The 8,628-nt window shown below is 39.0% G+C and overlaps 1 protein-coding gene and 1 pseudogene across 1 annotated transcript in view; one reads left to right on the forward strand and one right to left on the reverse strand.

Annotated features, from left to right (window-relative positions):
* gpr143 (G protein-coupled receptor 143) overlaps positions 1–2,572 on the reverse strand; it is a 15,723-nt gene extending 13,151 nt beyond the window's left edge. The window contains exons 1-2 of the mRNA XM_007546370.2: positions 2,389–2,572; positions 1,173–1,257 (exon numbers count right to left, since the gene is read on the reverse strand). The gene's annotated coding sequence lies outside the window, so the exon portion shown is untranslated. The remainder of the gene's footprint in view (positions 1–1,172; positions 1,258–2,388) is intronic.
* Positions 2,573–2,679: 107 nt separating this feature from the next.
* On the forward strand, positions 2,680–8,579 carry LOC103134223 (ankyrin repeat and SOCS box protein 9-like; annotated as a pseudogene).
* The last annotated feature ends 49 nt before the right edge of the window (positions 8,580–8,628 follow it).

The following is an 8,628-nucleotide window of genomic DNA, read 5'->3' on the forward strand; positions in this document are numbered from 1 at the left end:
CCGATCAGACCCTGTTGATCACAACCGGATGGATGTCCACTTTTCTCCACTTGAAGTAAATAACCAGCCCCTTTGTTTCGAAGCAGAGCGCTGCCTCTGCAGCACTCAGAAAGCCGTTTGGTAGTTTTGTTTAGTTTTGTTTAGTTTTGTCCCAGCAGCATAAACCCAGCATTCGGGTCAAAGAAATAACCCAGCAGTTTTTAGAGTGCGGCGGAGAATTAATCTGCTTCAGTGTCTACATGCCCAAGCATGGGCTCATCGTTTTTTGTTTTTTGTTTGCATGGTTTCCATTTTTAAAAAGAAAAGCAAAACCTGTGAAATGAAAATATCCCAAAAGATTTGGGGAGACAGACAAGCTGTAGATGTAGAAAGTGTTGTTCTGCCGTCTTAAATTTATTGTCTGTACGCTTTTCTCCACATACGGAAAGCCATTTTGTTTTGAAACATTAATATTTGTGGTGTAAAAAGTTAGAAATAAGATGGCACTCCCTTCATCACAGTAGTTAAAATAAGGGACACTTTGTAGATTCATGCTTAAAGTTGGATAAGAACTGGGCCGACACATGATCACTTTGCGTGGGAATTTGTGGTCATGTGCATGTGTCATATGTGCAGCGAAATCATGTCCGCATGCAGGGCTCTGGCCTATACATAAATGCAGGCAAAACACTATTCATAAGTTTTGTCATCCTCATATCACTCAAGATCAATAGCTCTATACGCTTTCTTTTGACTATGTTTAAAAGAAACAATGGAAATCTATAACGGGGGAACAAAAAAAAGTAAATAAACTCAAACTGAATCGTAACATGACCTGAGGTATGCATCAAACTACAGGCTTAAATCATTTTAAAAGATTGCAAGGTATCATTTCGTCAACATGAGCACATGAGAACAGTAAGGATGAATCTAGACTTTTGCATAGTGCTGCATATAACTTATTTTGGGGAATAGGAGCTTAAAAAAATCTATATCTTGACGGGAAGTTGTAAGTAAAAAACAAAACAAAAAAAAACAGTAAACAGTAGTTCATGTAGCATGTGATACTCTCAAAATGAAAAACACATATAGTATTGACCATAATAATAAATAAAAAAAACATAAAGCTAAATTAGGTCCTTCCGTTGTAAGGGTGAACATTGGCTGCATCCTGCCTGCTAAGGTCAGCTTACCCCTGCATGTGTGCATCAGGCAACCACACACCCTGTCCCGATCCAACAGAAGTCAGCTGCTAGATGTGCTCACTTGGCTGGAGAACTGAAACAAAGGAACAAGGACTTTCAAAGATTCGGTAAAACAGAGAGGGCATTCATACAGTTGGCACGATTTTATTCTAATCCATACCTTCCCTGACACGCCACAGAGTTAATTGTGTGTCTGGCTTGCAGCCTGCTGCCGGGGATTAGCAAACCCCCGGGGTAACGCAGTTAGACTTTTGACTTAATATGGACATTTGCTCTCTGTGGCTGCCCTCTGCTGGCCTGCATGCACTGCAATATTAGAGTAGCACTAAAGAACTCTTGAGTGCAGAACACAAGGCAATAATGGTGAGAATATTTTTACATACAGCTAGAACAAATGAAACAGAGTCTGCAGTCTGCTGCGTCTTCAACTGGAGGAACTCTGGCAGTTTTTATTTTGTATGTAGAGCACAGAAAAAAAAAATCTATGTATCACATTTAATTAACATCAAGATTTATGTTTGTTACACTGCTAACAAACATAAATGAAATATTGTTATTACAGAATAAATTTTGTGTATTTCTTTGTTAAACTAAAAATGATGACCGTCAGCGACTTGTACAGCCAAATTTGGACTCAGAACTCAGAAATAAAAAAGAAAGTATGGAAGACAATTCCAAAAATGCAAATAAAGTAGTTTGAGTGTGATCTAGGACATGTTACCAAAATGCTGTAGCTATTTAACAAATTCAACCAAAACAATCACCTGACCAGACGCACCTCCATTTTGGAAATTATATGATGACATCACAAAGTCAGATAATTTTGTTATGACTGCATGGATGGTTGAATAGACGTTCAATTGGGTTATAAATTGTTAAAAAAAAATATTCCCCAACATTAAAGGTTAATGTTAAACTAGTCTCACTGTTGGCCCTAATCAGTAACTACAAAGTACTAACCTAGCCATTACTGCTAAGTCAGTTATGGTTCCCTTATCAAAACAGTGATAAGGGAACCAGAATCACTGGTTCCTGCTGATCACTAAATATGTTGTGTTTCGACTTGAAGTGTCAGAACCCTAAAGCAAGTTACTCAAAGTAAAAAATGACATTAGAGAACTGAAATTTCTGTCCAGGAAATGACTTTATAATCATAAAACAAACATAAAAACAAAAACAAGAGTAGTTGAACATTTTTACTTACCTAAACTGATCCAGTTTACCTAAATTTAAAATCTTAAGTCGGACACAACAGAGGGAAAATAGTCACATTACATGCAAGAGATAATGGGTGTGGATGTGCGGTGTCAGATTTCAACAACAAAAAAAAATATTACCAACAGGCTTCACTTACTTCTCCTTCTCCATCTGCACTCCCATTGGTCAGAGCTGAGTCATTACAGTCCTTCCTCCAGGAAGGAAATGGCATGAAAACATCAAGAACTGCTCTCAAAATAGGACAAAAACATATTCCAGTCTGACAAAAGGGCAACTCGAACATGAAAACAGGTGAAGAATGTCTGCTGGAAACAAAGAGACACAGAAAGGAACAGCATGTCCTTATTTCTCCAACCCTTTGATGAGTGGTGAGTTTAACACTTTAAATATGTTATTACAGTAGACATGTCTATCACCTCAAAGTCTGAGCAACTTTTTGCCTTTCACACGAAGATGTTGAAGCCGACTGGTCTCCGATTCACGACGCAGCCTTCAATGGAAACGTTCTTTGTCTGCAAAGACTCATGGCTCAGGTAAAGTTTAACTTCTGGAGTTAAAAAGTTAAAATTCGAATCAGCTTCTGCTGCATGAGATTCTCAACAGGACACACGTTTGTGATAATGCTGTGTGAAGCTTTAATGTTTTTCACTACTTAGAGTGCCTTGCAAGTGCAATTCTTATCTTTGATCTTTTGCATACTTTTTCATGTTACAGTCAGAAACAACTGTGGAATTCAATGGGGACTTACAGAAACTAGTGCTATTTTTGTTTTTTATTGAACATTTCTATAAAAAAAAAAGAAAAAACAAGTGTGCATTTTTTTTATCTAATGTTTTGTGATAGACTAACACAAAACATTCCAATAAGATAAATTGACTTTTGTCTGTGCAGCCTCTGTTTGGGAGTGAATTTGTGTGTCCTGGTGTGTTTCACAGGGAATGTGTGTAAATCTAAACACACTGGACAAAGTCTCTCCCCTTCATGTAGCATGCCGGCAAGGCCACACAAACTGTGCCAAGCTCCTGGTGGAAAACGGAGCAAATGTAAGTGATTTACAGCCCACAGAAATGAAAAAGAATTAAACAGAAAGCACTGTCAATTTAAAACTTCATGACTTTTTTCTTTTCTTTTAGAATTTCTTTAATAAAGCCTGTAATTCTTGCTTGTTAACAGCAATATTTAATCATTGAAGACAAGTGAAAGGAGTGAGAAATTAACCAAAATACACATAGCAGCACGCAGGCAATGTAGCTTTTAGCAAGCAAAATGCACAATGCAAAGCAGAGGCCAGGTGTACTGTTCAAAGTTTTCAGGCATTGTTGTTCCCCCTCCCCAACTTCAGGTTAACCACACAACTGTGGACGGACACACTGCATTAACAGAAGCTTCTGCCAGGGGCCATGTGACCTGCGTCTCTCTGCTTCTCAAGCATGGAGCGACTCCCCCCGGGGAAACCAGCCCGTCCAGTCCTCCAATCCACACGGCTGCAGCCAGGGGCAGATCTACTGGGGTGGCAGATGCCACCCCGAATGAAAGCCTTCCACCCTCGTTGCCAAACCAGCTGGCACTATGAATTCCATAAATAGTTATGGTGTTCTGACTATCAGTGCTACCTCGTCAGATTTTCCTACCGTAGCACGGATAGATAGCTAAGTCTATCTGTCAGTGCTACGTGTCCAAAACTGCTACTGTCATGTTTACAAACAGAAAACTATAGCGGGTTGTTAATGTCAAATGATAACATTATTTGAGTGATTGGACTGAAGTGGAAGCTTAGGATGCTTAGCATGGCACTGGAACAATTTATATACACGACGAAACCACAAGAAGATCACTTCCTTTATCTGACTATCCTACCCGTTTAAAATGAAACGCTATAGACTAAACCTTTTACTAGAATATCCTAACTGTTTAAAATGAAACGCTATAGACTAAACCTTTTACTAGAATATCCTACCTGTTGAAAATATATATTTTAAATACAAAGGTGTTTGTAAGAAAAAAAAAGTATTAGGCAGGAGAAACACGTTTTTATTGGAATTAAATTAAACGCAGACAAATACAGATCACTGCATCTCTTTTTTGCGCATTAATGCGTTGTATGTTTGTTATGAGATGCAGCGCAGCCACAATGTGTCCACCGAACTGCGCAGGTTTCTGTGCTGCTGAAATGATAAGATATGATTAATATACACTAATAATACACCGCTATTACACAGCTTCAATCCCACATAATACCTGTGCCAATATCTATTTAGCAAGGTTTAATAATAAAAAGAGTGTAATTAAACTAAAATATTTTAAAATGTAGGGATAAAATAGCCCACAAAACAACGTATTTTGTCCTGATTAACTGCCAAATAATGACAGTAGTAACGAAATTGCAGACAGTAAACTAAAGCCATTTATAAATATATTTACATGCTGCCCGTCATGTAAACTAAAAACATTAAGTAATCCAGCAGCTGAATTACAGCCAGTATAAACTAAATTAAATAAAACTTACCATAATCTTCAATGAAATAAAACACATGAAACGATACTTCCAGACTAGTAGGACGCATTTATAAGAAATACAAGGTAGGACGGATTTAGGGTAGCACTGATAAACAGAACACCAACACCTATTTCAAGGAGTAATCAATAATCTGATTAAAGTTACTTTTTCAAAGTACCTATGCCATCACACACACAGAGCAGGAAAAAGCAGAATGGGCTCTTTGCACGTACGGCGCTGATGTCACATCCGCATGAGCGAAATGCGGCTTTCTTGTTTCCGCTTTGACTTACCATGACAACTAGAAAAGATAAAGTCATTTTTCAGACGCAAATAAAGCAATACTATGAACATTGTTGTCTTCCTAATATAATGGGCGTTTAAGTTTTCATGGATTTCCAAACGATCCTGAATTAAGAAGACGGTGGCTTGTGAATATTTGTCGCTACCAGTTAAAGCTAACGCCACACAGCAAAGTTTGCAGCCTTCACTTCACTCCGGATCAGCATCTTCAGACAAACTACCGGGGGGAGACGGATGGTAAATAAAGGAGCCCTGTAGTATTTCCATGGAATCACTTCTGTATTCCGCCTGAAAGAGCAAGTTTATGGGAACGAGTGAGCAGACCACAGCCAGACAGCCAGACAATTGATCCGCCTGTATGCACTGCTGTAAACACCATCCTATTTGAGCTCTTCACAAGAAACACGCTAAGGTAATAAAACGAAATAACACAGAGACCTTAAAGAACATGGTAGCACAACAACTTTGAACCTGAACAGCCAGCTGAAGTCGAACTCTGACACCAGAGGTGCCCTATTGTTAGGCTGTGGGGCTTGTTGAACTTCCTCATGCCTCAGAGGCAAAAAGCCTGAACCGTAACCTCCCTCTGTTTGACACGAACGACAATAAACACATAATACACTTGAAAATAAGTACAAAATAAGGTAAAAACATTGGAGATTAGTATGGATTAAAATGTTTAGATACTTAAATAGCACATTTTTACAAGAAACATGTCCAAGAACATTGCCTACTAGTATAAACTAAAGTTAATGTTAGTCATAAAGTAAAACTCATCTTTGTATCCGTGAATGTTTAACGAGGCGTACTTCTTAAAACCTTTCTCCAGCTTACTTGTTGGGGTTTCGGATCGATGTACATCATTAATTGTTACCTTGGCCAACCCCTGCAAGCACCTAGTGTAAAATACCATTCTCAATAGACCGGAAACGACCGAGCCGCTTTTCCCCGAACACGGAAGCTGACGTTCAAAGAGCCATTGTACCTCTATTGTGATGCACTGCAGCCGCTGCAATTCCTAAAAGTTAAACAAGCGACAAAAACTGAATGAATCCCCTCCTTTGTTCGTAAAACGTGGCGATATTTACAACAGTCATCAAACTACGGCTCCTACAGCATATGTAAAATAAAACAATTTACCAATATAAGAAAAATTAGCCCTTTCTTGCATCTTGACAGAATTAACAGAAACCAAACTGCTTATAGATTTATACATAAATTTATACGTAAATTCAGGCAGAATTTATGTAGCACACATCAGTTTTCTCAGCTTTATTTTAAATCAGATTTAATAGATATATCCGATTATAAATGATGGCGCTACTAATATTTTGGTGACAGATTTCTGCTCGTCCTGCATTGGAACTGAATAGTTTTCTGGACACAACTCAATGCATCATATAGCGACTAAGGCGTTGTCCAGTCCAGTAACACATATCAATTAGCAGCAGTATGAAAGACGTAAAAATAATCAACTATACTACATTAAGAAATTATATTTAATCCTCAGTGCTACATGTAGCTCATTTTGAAACAATGCAAGTTAAAAACAATATTTTGCAACAAGTAAGTGAAGTAAATTAAGTCCAATGTTAGGTCTGTATAAGCTAAACGTGAGAAACGAGACATTATCCTGCCCCCCCCACCCCCTCTTGCTACCCCATAGATATTTTTCTAGATCCGCCCCGAGCTTCAGCTAAGGGTTAGAGGTCACATTCCATAGCATGTGCTAGCATAATCTCTGCTGAGCTTAGTCAGTGCTAGCAGAAATAGAAAGAGAGAGAGAGAGAGAAATGTATGAACACAGGAGTGTCAAACATATTTTTAAACTGATGGTCTCAGCTGCATCAGTTCTCATTTTAGTGACTCTGTTTCTCTCCCCAGGTCACCCTGAGTGCATTGAAGCGCTTGTTCACTGCAGAGCAGATGTGGATCAGGATATTGACTCATTAGGGTCTCCTCTTCATGCAATCAGCAACTGAGCTCAGTGAAGAAACTAACTTCAGCTCGGTGAGGAGGCGTCAGGTTTCAGCTTTTATCCTCACAAACATTCACTATGGCCTTAGACTGATGATGGACCGAAATAACCGCATTCAAACTTGTAAACTTGTAATGAGGCAGAAAGTTTCTCTTCTTTTTCTTTTTTGCATTTGAATTAGAAGGTTTCAAAATGACTCTGAATGACCTCTTTCAAAGTTATCAAGTAACTTTCACTTAATTTCCATCAGACATGTAACCATCAATGAAGAATTACTTTCCCTAAACAGAACGAAATGTTTAAGTGAAACGGACAGTATCAAAAGTGCGGTGTGCATTTATATCCAGCCCCACAAGATCAGAGAAATTGCACTGTATAAAAATTGTAAACGTGGGGGAAAAAAAAATAAAAATCAAAATGCTACAAATGGAGTGCAGTGAATTATTTTAAACTCCTTCCCTCTCCCACTGCAGGTGCCGATGCTAACAAGAGCACTTCTGGTGACTCTCCCCTGCACATCGCTGCACGTCTGTCCAGCCCTGAGTTGGTTTCTGCCCTCCTCCACTACGGAGCGGACCGGCTCCTGGTGAACTCGGAGGGCAAGCGGTGTCTGGACCTGGTTCCTCCTGACAGCCCAGTGGGGCGACTGCTGAGAGAGACAGGAGGTATTCAGTTCACAGTTACAGAGTGAGCTAAGAGAGATGGGTGGGCATCCAACGCCCTTTGTACTGGGATGCTGGGACTGTAAGCACACAATCAAACCCTCTCTCTCTGATGACCCCGGCAGTGTCTCCTTTAAAGCAGCTGTGCCGGCTAAGCATCAGGAAAACTGTGGGGAAGCAGAGGCTGGGTGGGATTCCTGAACCTTCACCTCCCCACAAAGCTGATGCCGTATCTGCTCTTCCAGTCAGAGCAGAGGGATGCTCACAAACACTGAAATCACTTCCATCTTTCAACCCCAAACTCTGAGCACTTTCACATTCAGGCCAGCAGGGGGAGAACTTGCACAACCTGGCAGGATAATTCCACTAGGAGAGCTTCAAGATGAGTGTGAGCTGATTTATTATGCAAATAAAGAAACTTCTTGTTGGAAGATGCTTTTATAAAATATTCATTAGCAATAACACATATCAAATGAAAATAAAATCAAAGCACACAGATCTCTGAAAGACTAACTTTAACACAACATATGAATCCTCATTAATGTTGCATTTATTTCCAGGTTGTAAATAAAAGCTGGGCTTTATAGACGTATTAAAATACACGAGACAAATGTTTCTATTAATTCATTTTTCAGGTAAAAAAAAAAAAAAAATCTAACAATTAAAACAGAATACACAGAATACCTTAAATAAAAGTTGCCATGTCTCAGGTGGTTTCATGTGGGTTGGAGAAAAAATTTATTTAAAATCTTTAATATTTTATTTATTGGCATTGCTGCTTGAATT

The sequence above is a fragment of the Poecilia formosa genome, unplaced genomic scaffold (genome assembly GCF_000485575.1).
Source record: "Poecilia formosa unplaced genomic scaffold, Poecilia_formosa-5.1.2 Scaffold16, whole genome shotgun sequence".
In the NCBI taxonomy this organism is placed as follows: domain Eukaryota; kingdom Metazoa; phylum Chordata; class Actinopteri; order Cyprinodontiformes; family Poeciliidae; genus Poecilia; species Poecilia formosa.